Raw genomic sequence first — 18,945 nt, forward strand, 5'->3', positions numbered from 1 at the left:
TACGAGTACATCCATACGGTACCAAATCACACCAAAACGGTGCAATACCGTACGAGTACATCCATAGGGTACCAAACCACACCAAAACGGTGCAGTACAGTACCAAACCACACAAAAACGGTGCAATACCGTACGAGTACTTCGTTACGGTACCAAACCACACCAAAATGGTACAATACGGTACGAGTACTTCGTTACGCTACCAAACCACTTCAAAACGGTGCAATACCGTACGAGTACTTCGTTACGGTCCCAAACAAAACCAAAACGGTGCAATACCGTACGAGTACATCCATACGGTACCAAACCACACAAAAACGGTGCAATACCGTACGAGTACATCAATACGGTACCAAACCACACCAAAACGGTGCAATACCGTACGAGTACTTCGTTACGGTACCAAACCACACCAAAACGGTGCAATACCGTACGAGTACATCCATACGGTACCAAACCACACCAAAACGGTGCAATACCGTACGAGTACATCCATACGGTACCAAACCACACCAAAACGGTGCAATACCATACGAGTACTTCGTTACGGTACCAAACCACACCAAAACGGTGCAATACCATACGAGTACTTCGTTACGGTACCAAACCACACCAAAACGGTGCAATACCGTACGAGTACTTCGTTACGGTACCAAACCACACCAAAACGGTGCAATACCGTACGAGTACATCCATACGGTACCAAACCACACAAAAACGGTGCAATACCGTACGAGTACATCCATACCACACAAAAACGGTGCAATACCGTACGAGTACATCCATACGGTACCAAACCACACCAAAACAGTGCAATACCGTACGAGTACATCCATACGGTACCAAACCATACCAAAACGGTGCAATACCATACGAGTACTTCGTTACGGTACCAAACCACACCAAAACGGTGCAATACCGTACGAGTACTTCGTTACGGTACCAAACCACACCAAAACGGTGCAATACCGTACGAGTACTTCGTTACGGTACCAAACCACACCAAAACGGTGCAATACCGTACGAGTACATCCATACGGTACCAAACCACACAAAAACGGTGCAATACCGTACGAGTACATCCATACCACACCAAAACGGTACAATACCGTACGAGTACATCCATACGGTACCAAACCACACAAAAACGGTGCAATACCGTACGAGTACATCCATACGGTACCAAACCACACCAAAACAGTGCAATACCGTACGAGTACATCCATACGGTACCAAACCACACCAAAACGGTACAATACCATACGAGTACTTCGTTACGGTACCAAACCACACCAAAACGGTGCAATACCATACGAGTACTTCGTTACGGTACCAAACCACACCAAAACGGTGCAATACCGTACGAGTACATCCATACGGTACCAAACCACACAAAAACGGTGCAATACCGTACGAGTACATCCATACCACACCAAAACGGTACAATACCGTACGAGTACATCCATACGGTACCAAACCACACAAAAACGGTGCAATACCGTACGAGTACATCCATACGGTACCAAACCACACCAAAACAGTGCAATACCGTACGAGTACATCCATACGGTACCAAACCACACCAAAACGGTACAATACCGTACGAGTACTTCGTTACGGTACCAAACCACACCAAAACGGTGCAATACCGTACGAGTACTTCGTTACGGTACCAAACCACACCAAAACGGTACAATACCGTACGAGTACTTCGTTACGGTACCAAACCACACCAAAACGGTGCAATACCGTACGAGTACATCCATACGGTACCAAACCACACCAAAACGGTGCAATACCGTACGAGTACATCCATACGGTACCAAATCACACCAAAACGGTGCAATACCGTACGAGTACATCCATAGGGTACCAAACCACACCAAAACGGTGCAGTACAGTACCAAACCACACAAAAACGGTGCAATACCGTACGAGTACTTCGTTACGGTACCAAACCACACCAAAATGGTACAATACGGTACGAGTACTTCGTTACGCTACCAAACCACTTCAAAACGGTGCAATACCGTACGAGTACTTCGTTACGGTCCCAAACAAAACCAAAACGGTGCAATACCGTACGAGTACATCCATACGGTACCAAACCACACAAAAACGGTGCAATACCGTACGAGTACATCAATACGGTACCAAACCACACCAAAACGGTGCAATACCGTACGAGTACTTCGTTACGGTACCAAACCACACCAAAACGGTGCAATACCGTACGAGTACATCCATACGGTACCAAACCACACCAAAACGGTGCAATACCGTACGAGTACATCCATACGGTACCAAACCACACCAAAACGGTGCAATACCATACGAGTACTTCGTTACGGTACCAAACCACACCAAAACGGTGCAATACCATACGAGTACTTCGTTACGGTACCAAACCACACCAAAACGGTGCAATACCGTACGAGTACTTCGTTACGGTACCAAACCACACCAAAACGGTGCAATACCGTACGAGTACATCCATACGGTACCAAACCACACAAAAACGGTGCAATACCGTACGAGTACATCCATACCACACAAAAACGGTGCAATACCGTACGAGTACATCCATACGGTACCAAACCACACCAAAACAGTGCAATACCGTACGAGTACATCCATACGGTACCAAACCATACCAAAACGGTGCAATACCATACGAGTACTTCGTTACGGTACCAAACCACACCAAAACGGTGCAATACCGTACGAGTACTTCGTTACGGTACCAAACCACACCAAAACGGTGCAATACCGTACGAGTACTTCGTTACGGTACCAAACCACACCAAAACGGTGCAATACCGTACGAGTACATCCATACGGTACCAAACCACACAAAAACGGTGCAATACCGTACGAGTACATCCATACCACACCAAAACGGTACAATACCGTACGAGTACATCCATACGGTACCAAACCACACAAAAACGGTGCAATACCGTACGAGTACATCCATACGGTACCAAACCACACCAAAACAGTGCAATACCGTACGAGTACATCCATACGGTACCAAACCACACCAAAACGGTACAATACCATACGAGTACGTCGTTACGGTACCAAACCACACCAAAACGGTGCAATACCGTACGAGTACATCCATACGGTACCAAACCACACCAAAACGGTGCAATACCGTACAAGTTCATCCATACGGTACCAAACCACACCAAAACGGTCCAATACCGTACGAGTACTTCGTTACGGTACCAAACCACACCAAAACGGTGCAATACCGTACGAGTACATCCATACGGTACCAAACCACACCAAAACGGTGCAATACCGTACGAGTACATCCATACGGTACCAAACCACACCAAAACGGTGCAATACAGTACCAAACCACACCAAAACGGTGCAATACCGTACGAGTACTTCGTTACGGTACCAAACCACACCAAAACGGTGCAATACCGTACGAGTACTTCGTTACGGTACCAAACCACACCAAAACGGTACAATACCGTACGAGTACTTCGTTACGGTACCAAACCACACCAAAACGGTGCAATACCGTACGAGTACATCCATACGGTACCAAACCACACCAAAACGGTGCAATACCGTACGAGTACATCCATACGGTACCAAACCACACCAAAACGGTGCAATACAGTACCAAACCACACCAAAACGGTGCAATACCGTACGAGTACTTCGTTACGGTACCAAACCACACCAAAACGGTACAATACCGTACGAGTACTTCGTTACGGTACCAAACCACACCAAAACGGTGCAATACCGTACGAGTACATCCATACGGTACCAAACCACACCAAAACGGTGCAATACCGTACGAGTACATCCATACGGTACCAAACCACACCAAAACGGTGCAATACCGTACGAGTACTTCGTTACGGTACCAAACCACACAAAAACGGTACAATACCGTACGAGTACTTCGTTACGGTACCAAACCACACAAAAACGGTGCAATACCGTACGAGTACATCCATACGGTACCAAACCACACCAAAACGGTGCAATACCATACGAGTACTTCGTTACGGTACCAAACCACACCAAAACGGTGCAATACCATACGAGTACTTCGTTACGGTACCAAACCACACCAAAACGGTGCAATACTGTACGAGTACATCCATACGGTACCAAACCACACAAAAACGGTGCAATACCGTACGAGTACATCCATACCACACCAAAACGGTACAATACCGTACGAGTACATCCATACGGTACCAAACCACACAAAAACGGTGCAATACCGTACGAGTACATCCATACGGTACCAAACCACACCAAAACAGTGCAATACCGTACGAGTACATCCATACGGTACCAAACCACACCAAAACGGTACAATACCGTACGAGTACTTCGTTACGGTACCAAACCACACCAAAACGGTGCAATACCGTACGAGTACTTCGTTACGGTACCAAACCACACCAAAACGGTACAATACCGTACGAGTACTTCGTTACGGTACCAAACCACACCAAAACGGTGCAATACCGTACGAGTACATCCATACGGTACCAAACCACACCAAAACGGTGCAATACCGTACGAGTACATCCATACGGTACCAAATCACACCAAAACGGTGCAATACCGTACGAGTACATCCATAGGGTACCAAACCACACCAAAACGGTGCAATACAGTACCAAACCACACCAAAACGGTGCAATACCGTACGAGTACTTCGTTACGGTACCAAACCACACCAAAATGGTACAATACGGTACGAGTACTTCGTTACGCTACCAAACCACTTCAAAACGGTGCAATACCGTACGAGTACTTCGTTACGGTCCCAAACAAAACCAAAACGGTGCAATACCGTACGAGTACATCCATACGGTACCAAACCACACAAAAACGGTGCAATACCGTACGAGTACATCCATACCGTACCAAACCACACCAAAACGGTGCAATACCACACGAGTACTTCGTTACGGTACCAAACCACACAAAAACGGTGCAATACCGTACGAGTACATCCATACGGTACCAAACCACACAAAAACGGTGCAATACCGTACGAGTACATCCATACGGTACCAAACCACACCAAAACGGTGCAATACCGTTCGAGTACATCCATACCACACCAAAACGGTACAATACCGTACGAGTACATCCATACGGTACCAAACCACACAAAAATGGTGCGATACCGTACGAGTACATCCATACGGAACAAAACCACACCAAAACGGTGCAATACCGTAGGAGTACATCAATACGGTACCAAACCACACCAAAACGGTGCAATACCGTACGAGTACTTCGTTACGGTACCAAACCACACCAAAACGGTGCAATACCGTACGAGTACATCCATACGGTACCAAACCACACCAAAACGGTGCAATACCGTACGAGTACATCCATACGGTACCAAACCACACAAAAACGGTGCAATACCGTACGAGTACATCCATACCACACCAAAACGGTGCAATACCGTACGAGTACATCCATACGGTACCAAACCACACCAAAACGGTACAATACCGTACGAGTACTTCGTTACGGTACCAAACCACACCAAAACGGTGCAATACCGTACGAGTACATCCATACGGTACCAAACCACACCAAAACGGTGCAATACCGTACGAGTACATCCATACGGTACCAAACCACACCAAAACGGTGCAATACCGTACGAGTACTTCGTTACGGTACCAAACCACACAAAAACGGTACAATACCGTACGAGTACTTCGTTACGGTACCAAACCACACAAAAACGGTGCAATACCGTACGAGTACATCCATACGGTACCAAACCACACCAAAACGGTGCAATACCATACGAGTACTTCGTTACGGTACCAAACCACACCAAAACGGTGCAATACCATACGAGTACTTCGTTACGGTACCAAACCACACCAAAACGGTGCAATACCGTACGAGTACATCCATACGGTACCAAACCACACAAAAACGGTGCAATACCGTACGAGTACATCCATACCACACCAAAACGGTACAATACCGTACGAGTACATCCATACGGTACCAAACCACACAAAAACGGTGCAATACTGTACGAGTACATCCATACGGTACCAAACCACACCAAAACAGTGCAATACCGTACGAGTACATCCATACGGTACCAAACCACACCAAAACGGTACAATACCGTACGAGTACTTCGTTACGGTACCAAACCACACCAAAACGGTGCAATACCGTACGAGTACTTCGTTACGGTACCAAACCACACCAAAACGGTACAATACCGTACGAGTACTTCGTTACGGTACCAAACCACACCAAAACGGTGCAATACCGTACGAGTACATCCATACGGTACCAAACCACACCAAAACGGTGCAATACCGTACGAGTACATCCATACGGTACCAAATCACACCAAAACGGTGCAATACCGTACGAGTACATCCATAGGGTACCAAACCACACCAAAACGGTGCAGTACAGTACCAAACCACACCAAAACGGTGCAATACCGTACGAGTACTTCGTTACGGTACCAAACCACACCAAAATGGTACAATACGGTACGAGTACTTCGTTACGCTACCAAACCACTTCAAAACGGTGCAATACCGTACGAGTACTTCGTTACGGTCCCAAACAAAACCAAAACGGTGCAATACCGTACGAGTACATCCATACGGTACCAAACCACACAAAAACGGTGCAATACCGTACGAGTACATCAATACGGTACCAAACCACACCAAAACGGTGCAATACCGTACGAGTACATCCATACGGTACCAAACCACACCAAAACGGTGCAATACCGTACGAGTACATCCATACGGTACCAAACCACACCAAAACGGTGCAATACCGTACGAGTACTTCGTTACGGTACCAAACCACACCAAAACGGTACAATACCGTACGAGTACTTCGTTACGGTACCAAACCACACCAAAACGGTGCAATACCGTACGAGTACATCCATACGGTACCAAACCACACCAAAACGGTGCAATACCGTACGAGTACATCCATACGGTACCAAACCACACCAAAACGGTGCAATACCGTACGAGTACTTCGTTACGGTACCAAACCACACAAAAACGGTACAATACCGTACGAGTACTTCGTTACGGTACCAAACCACACAAAAACGGTGCAATACCGTACGAGTACATCCATACGGTACCAAACCACACCAAAACGGTGCAATACCATACGAGTACTTCGTTACGGTACCAAACCACACCAAAACGGTGCAATACCATACGAGTACTTCGTTACGGTACCAAACCACACCAAAACGGTGCAATACCGTACGAGTACATCCATACGGTACCAAACCACACAAAAACGGTTCAATACCGTACGAGTACATCCATACCACACCAAAACGGTACAATACCGTACGAGTACATCCATACGGTACAAAACCACACAAAAACGGTGCAATATCGTACGAGTACATCCATACGGTACCAAACCACACCAAAACAGTGCAATACCGTACGAGTACATCCATACGGTACCAAACCACACCAAAACGGTACAATACCGTACGAGTACTTCGTTACGGTACCAAACCACACCAAAATGGTGCAATACCGTACGAGTACATCCATACGGTACCAAACCACACCAAAACGGTGCAATACCGTACGAGTACATCCATACGGTACCAAATCACACCAAAACGGTGCAATACCGTACGAGTACATCCATACGGTACCAAACCACACCAAAACGGTGCAATACAGTACCAAACCACACCAAAACGGTGCAATACCGTACGAGTACTTCGTTACGGTACCAAACCACACCAAAACGGTACAATACCGTACGAGTACTTCGTTACGGTACCAAACCACACCAAAACGGTGCAATACCGTACGAGTACATCCATACGGTACCAAACCACACCAAAACGGTGCAATACCGTACGAGTACATCCATACGGTACCAAACCACACCAAAACGGTTCAATACCGTACGAGTACTTCGTTACGGTACCAAACCACACCAAAATGGTACAATACCGTACGAGTACTTCGTTACGGTACCAAACCACACAAAAACGGTGCAATACCGTACGAGTACATCCATACGGTACCAAACCACACCAAAACGGTGCAATACCATACGAGTACTTCGTTACGGTACCAAACCACACCAAAACGGTGCAATACCGTACGAGTACATCCATACGGTACCAAACCACACAAAAATGGTGCAATACCGTAGGAGTACATCAATACGGTACCAAACCACACCAAAACGGTGCAATACCGTACGAGTACTTCGTTACGGTACCAAACCACACCAAAACGGTGCAATACCGTACGAGTACATCCATACGGTACCAAACCACACCAAAACGGTGCAATACCGTACGAGTACATCCATACGGTACCAAACCACACCAAAACGGTGCAATACCATACGATTACTTCGTTACGGTACCAAACCACACCAAAACGGTGCAATACCATACGAGTACTTCGTTACGGTACCAAACCACACCAAAACGGTGCAATACCGTACGAGTACTTCGTTACGGTACCAAACCACACCAAAACGGTGCAATACCGTACGAGTACATCCATACGGTACCAAACCACACAAAAACGGTGCAATACCGTACGAGTACATCCATACCACACCAAAACGGTACAATACCGTACGAGTACATCCATACGGTACCAAACCACACAAAAACGGTGCAATACCGTACGAGTACATCCATACGGTACCAAACCACACCAAAACAGTGCAATACCGTACGAGTACATCCATACGGTACCAAACCACACCAAAACGGTGCAATACAGTACCAAACCACACCAAAACGGTGCAATACCGTACGAGTACTTCGTTACGGTACCAAACCACACCAAAACGGTACAATACCGTACGAGTACTTCGTTACGGTACCAAACCATACCAAAACGGTGCAATACCGTACGAGTACATCCATACGGTACCAAACCACACCAAAACGGTGCAATACCGTACGAGTACTTCGTTACGGTACCAAACCACACCAAAATGGTACAATACCGTACGAGTACTTCGTTACGGTACCAAACCACACAAAAACGGTGCAATACCGTACGAGTACATCCATACGGTACCAAACCACACCAAAACGGTGCAATACCATACGAGTACTTCGTTACGGTACCAAACCACACCAAAACGGTACCAAACCACACCAAAACGGTGCAATACCATACGAGTACTTCGTTACGGTACCAAACCACACCAAAACGGTGCAATACCGTACGAGTACTTCGTTACGGTACCAAACCACACCAAAACGGTGCAATACCGTACGAGTACATCCATACGGTACCAAACCACACAAAAACGGTGCAATACCGTACGAGTACATCCATACGGTACCAAACCACACCAAAACAGTGCAATACCGTACGAGTACATCCATACGGTACCAAACCACACCAAAACGGTGCAATACCGTACGAGTACATCCATACGGTACCAAACCACACCAAAACGGTTCAATACCGTACGAGTACTTCGTTACGGTACCAAACCACACCAAAATGGTACAATACCGTACGAGTACTTCGTTACGGTACCAAACCACACAAAAACGGTGCAATACCGTACGAGTACATCCATACGGTACCAAACCACACCAAAACGGTGCAATACCATACGAGTACTTCGTTACGGTACCAAACCACACCAAAACGGTGCAATACCGTACGAGTACATCCATACGGTACCAAACCACACAAAAACGGTGCAATACCGTAGGAGTACATCAATACGGTACCAAACCACACCAAAACGGTGCAATACCGTACGAGTACTTCGTTACGGTACCAAACCACACCAAAACGGTCCAATACCGTACGAGTACTTCGTTACGGTACCAAACCACACCAAAACGGTGCAATACCGTACGAGTACATCCATACGGTACCAAACCACACCAAAACGGTGCAATACCGTACGAGTACATCCATACGGTACCAAACCACACCAAAACGGTGCAATACAGTACCAAACCACACCAAAACGGTGCAATACCGTACGAGTACTTCGTTACGGTACCAAACCACACCAAAACGGTACAATACCGTACGAGTACTTCGTTACGGTACCAAACCACACCAAAACGGTGCAATACCGTACGAGTACATCCATACGGTACCAAACCACACCAAAACGGTGCAATACCGTACGAGTACTTCGTTACGGTACCAAACCACACCAAAATGGTACAATACCGTACGAGTACTTCGTTACGGTACCAAACCACACAAAAACGGTGCAATACCGTACGAGTACATCCATACGGTACCAAACCACACCAAAACGGTGCAATACCATACGAGTACTTCGTTACGGTACGAAACCACACCAAAACGGTACCAAACCACACCAAAACGGTGCAATACCATACGAGTACTTCGTTACGGTACCAAACCACACCAAAACGGTGCAATACCGTACGAGTACTTCGTTACGGTATCAAACCACACCAAAACGGTGCAATACCGTACGAGTACATCCATACGGTACCAAACCACACAAAAACGGTGCAATACCGTACGAGTACAGCCATACGGTACCAAACCACACCAAAACAGTGCAATACCGTACGAGTACATCCATACGGTACCAAACCACACCAAAACGGTACAATACCGTACGAGTACTTCGTTACGGTACCAAACCACACCAAAACGGTGCAATACCGTACGAGTACATCCATACGGTACCAAACCACACAAAAACGGTGCAATACCGTAGGAGTACATCAATACGGTACCAAACCACACCAAAACGGTGCATTACCGTACGAGTACTTCGTTACGGTACCAAACCACACCAAAACGGTGCAATACCGTACGAGTACATCCATACGGTACCAAACCACACCAAAACGGTGCAATACCGTACGAGTACATCCATACGGTACCAAACCACACCAAAACGGTGCAATACAGTACCAAACCACACCAAAACGGTGCAATACAGTACCAAACCACAACAAAACGGTGCAATACCGTACGAGTACTTCGTTACGGTACCAAACCACACCAAAACGGTGCAATACCGTACGAGTACTTCGTTACGGTACCAAACAACACCAAAACGGTGCAATACCGTACGAGTACTTCGTTACGGTACCAAACCACACCAAAACGGTGCAATACCATACGAGTACATCCATACGGTACCAAACCACACCAAAACGGTGCAATACCGTACGAGTACATCCATACGGTACCAAACCACACCAAAACGGTGCAATACCGTACGAGTACATCCATACGGTACCAAACCACACCAAAACGGTGCAATACCGTACGAGTACTTCGTTACGGTACCAAACCACACAAAAACGGTACAATACCGTACGAGTACTTCGTTACGGTACCAAACCACACAAAAACGGTGCAATACCGTACGAGTACATCCATACGGTACCAAACCACACCAAAACGGTGCAATACCATACGAGTACTTCGTTACGGTACCAAACCACACCAAAACGGTGCAATACCGTACGAGTACATCCATACGGTACCAAACCACACAAAAACGGTGCAATACCGTACGAGTACATCCATACGGTACCAAACCACACCAAAACAGTGCAATACCGTACGAGTACATCCATACGGTACCAAACCACACCAAAACAGTACAATACCGTACGAGTACTTCGTTACGGTACCAAACCACACCAAAACGGTGCAATACCGTACGAGTACTTCGTTACGGTACCAAACCACACCAAAACGGTACAATACCGTACGAGTACTTCGTTACGGTACCAAACCACACCAAAACGGTGCAATACCGTACGAGTACTTCGTTACGGTACCAAAGCACACCAAAACGGTGCAATACCGTACGAGTACATCCATACGGTACCAAACCACACAAAAACGGTGCAATACCGTACGAGTACATCCATACCACACCAAAACGGTACAATACCGTACGAGTACATCCATACGGTACCAAACCACACAAAAACGGTGCAATACCGTACGAGTACATCCATACGGTACCAAACCACACCAAAACAGTGCAATACCGTACGAGTACATCCATACGGTACCAAACCACACCAAAACGGTACAATACCGTACGAGTACGTCGTTACGGTACCAAACCACACCAAAACGGTGCAATACCGTACGAGTACTTCGTTACGGTACCAAACCACACCAAAACGGTCCAATACCGTACGAGTACTTCGTTACGGTACCAAACCACACCAAAACGGTGCAATACCGTACGAGTACATCCATACGGTACCAAACCACACCAAAACGGTGCAATACTGTACGAGTACATCCATACGGTACCAAATCACACCAAAACGGTGCAATACCGTACGAGTACATCCATACGGTACCAAACCACACCAAAACGGTGCAATACAGTACCAAACCACACCAAAACGGTGCAATACCGTACGAGTACTTCGTTACGGTACCAAACCACACCAAAACGGTACAATACCGTACGAGTACTTCGTTACGGTACCAAACCACACCAAAACGGTGCAATACCGTACGAGTACATCCATACGGTACCAAACCACACCAAAACGGTGCAATACCGTACGAGTACTTCGTTACGGTACCAAACCACACCAAAATGGTACAATACCGTACGAGTACTTCGTTACGGTACCAAACCACACAAAAACGGTGCAATACCGTACGAGTACATCCATACGGTACCAAACCACACCAAAACGGTGCAATACCATACGAGTACTTCGTTACGGTACCAAACCACACCAAAACGGTACCAAACCACACCAAAACGGTGCAATACCATACGAGTACTTCGTTACGGTACCAAACCACACCAAAACGGTGCAATACCGTACGAGTACTTCGTTACGGTACCAAACCACACCAAAACGGTGCAATACCGTACGAGTACATCCATACGGTACCAAACCACACAAAAACGGTGCAATACCGTACGAGTACATCCATACGGTACCAAACCACACCAAAACAGTGCAATACCGTACGAGTACATCCATACGGTACCAAACCACACCAAAACGGTGCAATACCGTACGAGTACATCCATACGGTACCAAACCACACCAAAACGGTTCAATACCGTACGAGTACTTCGTTACGGTACCAAACCACACCAAAATGGTACAATACCGTACGAGTACTTCGTTACGGTACCAAACCACACAAAAACGGTGCAATACCGTACGAGTACATCCATACGGTACCAAACCACACCAAAACGGTGCAATACCGTAGGAGTACATCAATACGGTACCAAACCACACCAAAACGGTGCAATACCGTACGAGTACTTCGTTACGGTACCAAACCACACCAAAACGGTGCAATACCGTACGAGTACATCCATACGGTACCAAACCACACCAAAACGGTGCAATACCGTACGAGTACATCCATACGGTACCAAACCACACCAAAACGGTGCAATACAGTACCAAACCACACCAAAACGGTGCAATACCGTACGAGTACTTCGTTACGGTACCAAACCACACCAAAACGGTACAATACCGTACGAGTACTTCGTTACGGTACCAAACCACACCAAAACGGTGCAATACCGTACGAGTACATCCATACGGTACCAAACCACACCAAAACAGTGCAATACCGTACGAGTACATCCATACGGTACCAAACCACCCCAAAACGGTACAATACCGTACGAGTACTTCGTTACGGTACCAAACCACACCAAAACGGTGCAATACCGTACGAGTACTTCGTTACGGTACCAAACCACACCAAAACGGTACAATACCGTACGAGTACTTCGTTACGGTACCAAACCACACCAAAACGGTGCATTACCGTACGAGTACATCCATACGGTACCAAACCACACCAAAACGGTGCAATACCGTACGAGTACATCCATACGGTACCAAATCACACCAAAACGGTGCAATACCGTAAGAGTACATCCATACGGTACCAAACCAGACCAAAACGGTGCAATACAGTACCAAACCACACCAAAACGGTGCAATACCGTACGAGTACTTCGTTACGGTACCAAACCACACCAAAACGGTACAATACCGTACGAGTACTTCGTTACGGTACCAAACCACACCAAAACGGTGCAATACCGTACGAGTACATCCATACGGTACCAAACCACACCAAAACGGTGCAATACCGTACGAGTACATCCATACGGTACCAAACCACACCAAAACAGTGCAATACCGTACGAGTACATCCATACGGTACCAAACCACACCAAAACAGTACAATACCGTACGAGTACTTCGTTACGGTACCAAACCACACCAAAACGGTGCAATACCGTACGAGTACTTCGTTACGGTACCAAACCACACCAAAACGGTACAATACCGTACGAGTACTTCGTTACGGTACCAAACCACACCAAAACGGTGCAATACCGTACGAGTACTTCGTTACGGTACCAAAGCACACCAAAACGGTGCAATACCGTACGAGTACATCCATACGGTACCAAACCACACAAAAACGGTGCAATACCGTACGAGTACATCCATACCACACCAAAACGGTACAATACCGTACGAGTACATCCATACGGTACCAAACCACACAAAAACGGTGCAATACCGTACGAGTACATCCATACGGTACCAAACCACACCAAAACAGTGCAATACCGTACGAGTACATCCATACGGTACCAAACCACACCAAAACGGTACAATACCGTACGAGTACGTCGTTACGGTACCAAACCACACCAAAACGGTGCAATACCGTACGAGTACTTCGTTACGGTACCAAACCACACCAAAACGGTCCAATACCGTACGAGTACTTCGTTACGGTACCAAACCACACCAAAACGGTGCAATACCGTACGAGTACATCCATACGGTACCAAACCACACCAAAACGGTGCAATACCGTACGAGTACATCCATACGGTACCAAATCACACCAAAACGGTGCAATACCGTACGAGTACATCCATACGGTACCAAACCACACCAAAACGGTGCAATACAGTACCAAACCACACCAAAACGGTGCAATACCGTACGAGTACTTCGTTACGGTACCAAACCACACCAAAACGGTACAATACCGTACGAGTACTTCGTTACGGTACCAAACCACACCAAAACGGTGCAATACCGTACGAGTACATCCATACGGTACCAAACCACACCAAAACGGTGCAATACCGTACGAGTACTTCGTTACGGTACCAAACCACACCAAAATGGTACAATACCGTACGAGTACTTCGTTACGGTACCAAACCACACAAAAACGGTGCAATACCGTACGAGTACATCCATACGGTACCAAACCACACCAAAACGGTGCAATACCATACGAGTACTTCGTTACGGTACCAAACCACACCAAAACGGTACCAAACCACACCAAAACGGTGCAATACCATACGAGTACTTCGTTACGGTACCAAACCACACCAAAACGGTGCAATACCGTACGAGTACTTCGTTACGGTACCAAACCACACCAAAACGGTGCAATACCGTACGAGTACATCCATACGGTACCAAACCACACAAAAACGGTGCAATACCGTACGAGTACATCCATACGGTACCAAACCACACCAAAACGGTTCAATACCGTACGAGTACTTCGTTACGGTACCAAACCACACCAAAATGGTACAATACCGTACGAATACTTCGTTACGGTACCAAACCACACAAAAACGGTGCAATACCGTACGAGTACATCCATACGGTACCAAACCACACCAAAACGGTGCAATACCGTAGGAGTACATCAATACGGTACCAAACCACACCAAAACGGTGCAATACCGTACGAGTACTTCGTTACGGTACCAAACCACACCAAAACGGTGCAATACCGTACGAGTACATCCATACGGTACCAAACCACACCAAAACGGTGCAATACCGTACGAGTACATCCATACGGTACCAAACCACACCAAAACGGTTCAATACAGTACCAAACCACACCAAAACGGTGCAATACCGTACGAGTACTTCGTTACGGTACCAAACCACACCAAAACGGTACAATACCGTACGAGTACTTCGTTACGGTACCAAACCACACCAAAACGGTGCAATACCGTACGAGTACATCCATACGGTACCAAACCACACCAAAACAGTGCAATACCGTACGAGTACATCCATACGGTACCAAACCACCCCAAAACGGTACAATACCGTACGAGTACTTCGTTACGGTACCAAACCACACCAAAACGGTGCAATACCGTACGAGTACTTCGTTACGGTACCAAACCACACCAAAACGGTACAATACCGTACGAGTACTTCGTTACGGTACCAAACCACACCAAAACGGTGCATTACCGTACGAGTACATCCATACGGTACCAAACCACACCAAAACGGTGCAATACCGTACGAGTACATCCATACGGTACCAAATCACACCAAAACGGTGCAATACCGTACGAGTACATCCATACGGTACCAAACCAGACCAAAACGGTGCAATACAGTACCAAACCACACCAAAACGGTGCAATACCGTACGAGTACTTCGTTACGGTACCAAACCACACCAAAACGGTACAATACCGTACGAGTACTTCGTTACGGTACCAAACCACACCAAAACGGTGCAATACCGTACGAGTACATCCATACGGTACCAAACCACACCAAAACGGTGCAATACCGTACGAGTACATCCATACGGTACCAAACCACACCAAAACGGTACAATACCGTACGAGTACTTCGTTACGGTACCAAACCACACCAAAACGGTGCAATACCGTACGAGTACTTCGTTACGGTACCAAAGCACACCAAAACGGTGCAATACCGTACGAGTACATCCATACGGTACCAAACCACACAAAAACGGTGCAATACCGTACGAGTACATCCATACCACACCAAAACGGTACAATACCGTACGAGTACATCCATACGGTACCAAACCACACAAAAACGGTGCAATACCGTACGAGTACATCCATACGGTACCAAACCACACCAAAACAGTGCAATACCGTACGAGTACATCCATACGGTACCAAACCACACCAAAACGGTGCAATACCGTACGAGTACATCCATACGGTACCAAACCACACCAAAACGGTTCAATACCGTACGAGTACTTCGTTACGGTACCAAACCACACCAAAATGGTACAATACCGTACGAATACTTCGTTACGGTACCAAACCACACAAAAACGGTGCAATACCGTACGAGTACATCCATACGGTACCAAACCACACCAAAACGGTGCAATACCGTACGAGTACTTCGTTACGGTACCAAACCACACAAAAATAGTAAAATACCGTACGAGTACTTCGTTACGGTACCAAACCACACCAAAATGGTACAATACCGTACGAGTACTTCGTTACGGTACCAAACCACACAAAAACGGTGCAATACCGTACGAGTACATCCATACGGTACCAAACCACACCAAAACGGTGCAATACCATACGAGTACTTCGTTACGGTACCAAACCACACCAAAACGGTACCAAACCACACCAAAACGGTGCAATACCATACGAGTACTTCGTTACGGTACCAAACCACACCAAAACGGTGCAATACCGTACGAGTACTTCGTTACGGTACCAAACCACACCAAAACGGTGCAATACCGTACGAGTACATCCATACGGTACCAAACCACACAAAAACGGTGCAATACCGTACGAGTACATCCATACGGTACCAAACCACACCAAAACGGTGCAATACCGTACGAGTACATCCATACGGTACCAAACCACACCAAAACGGTTCAATACCGTACGAGTACTTCGTTACGGTACCAAACCACACCAAAATGGTACAATACCGTACGAATACTTCGTTACGGTACCAAACCACACAAAAACGGTGCAATACCGTACGAGTACATCCATACGGTACCAAACCACACCAAAACGGTGCAATACCGTAGGAGTACATCAATACGGTACCAAACCACACCAAAACGGTGCAATACCGTACGAGTACTTCGTTACGGTACCAAACCACACCAAAACGGTGCAATACCGTACGAGTACATCCATACGGTACCAAACCACACCAAAACGGTGCAATACCGTACGAGTACATCCATACGGTACCAAACCACACCAAAACGGTGCAATACAGTACCAAACCACACCAAAACGGTGCAATACCGTACGAGTACTTCGTTACGGTACCAAACCACACCAAAACGGTACAATACCGTACGAGTACTTCGTTACGGTACCAAACCACACCAAAACGGTGCAATACCGTACGAGTACATCCATACGGTACCAAACCACACCAAAACAGTGCAATACCGTACGAGTACATCCATACGGTACCAAACCACCCCAAAACGGTACAATACCGTACGAGTACTTCGTTACGGTACCAAACCACACCAAAACGGTGCAATACCGTACGAGTACTTCGTTACGGTACCAAACCACACCAAAACGGTACAATACCGTACGAGTACTTCGTTACGGTACCAAACCACACCAAAACGGTGCATTACCGTACGAGTACATCCATACGGTACCAAACCACACCAAAACGGTGCAATACCGTACGAGTACATCCATACGGTACCAAATCACACCAAAACGGTGCAATACCGTACGAGTACATCCATACGGTACCAAACCAGACCAAAACGGTGCAATACAGTACCAAACCACACCAAAACGGTGCAATACCGTACGAGTACTTCGTTACGGTACCAAACCACACCAAAACGGTACAATACTGTACGAGTACTTCGTTACGGTACCAAACCACACCAAAACGGTGCAATACCGTACGAGTACATCCATACGGTACCAAACCACACCAAAACGGTGCAATACCGTACGAGTACATCCATACGGTACCAAACCACACCAAAACGGTACAATACCGTACGAGTACTTCGTTACGGTACCAAACCACACCAAAACGGT

The sequence above is a fragment of the Rhododendron vialii genome, chromosome 7a (assembly GCF_030253575.1).
Source record: "Rhododendron vialii isolate Sample 1 chromosome 7a, ASM3025357v1".
Lineage (NCBI taxonomy): Eukaryota > Viridiplantae > Streptophyta > Magnoliopsida > Ericales > Ericaceae > Rhododendron > Rhododendron vialii.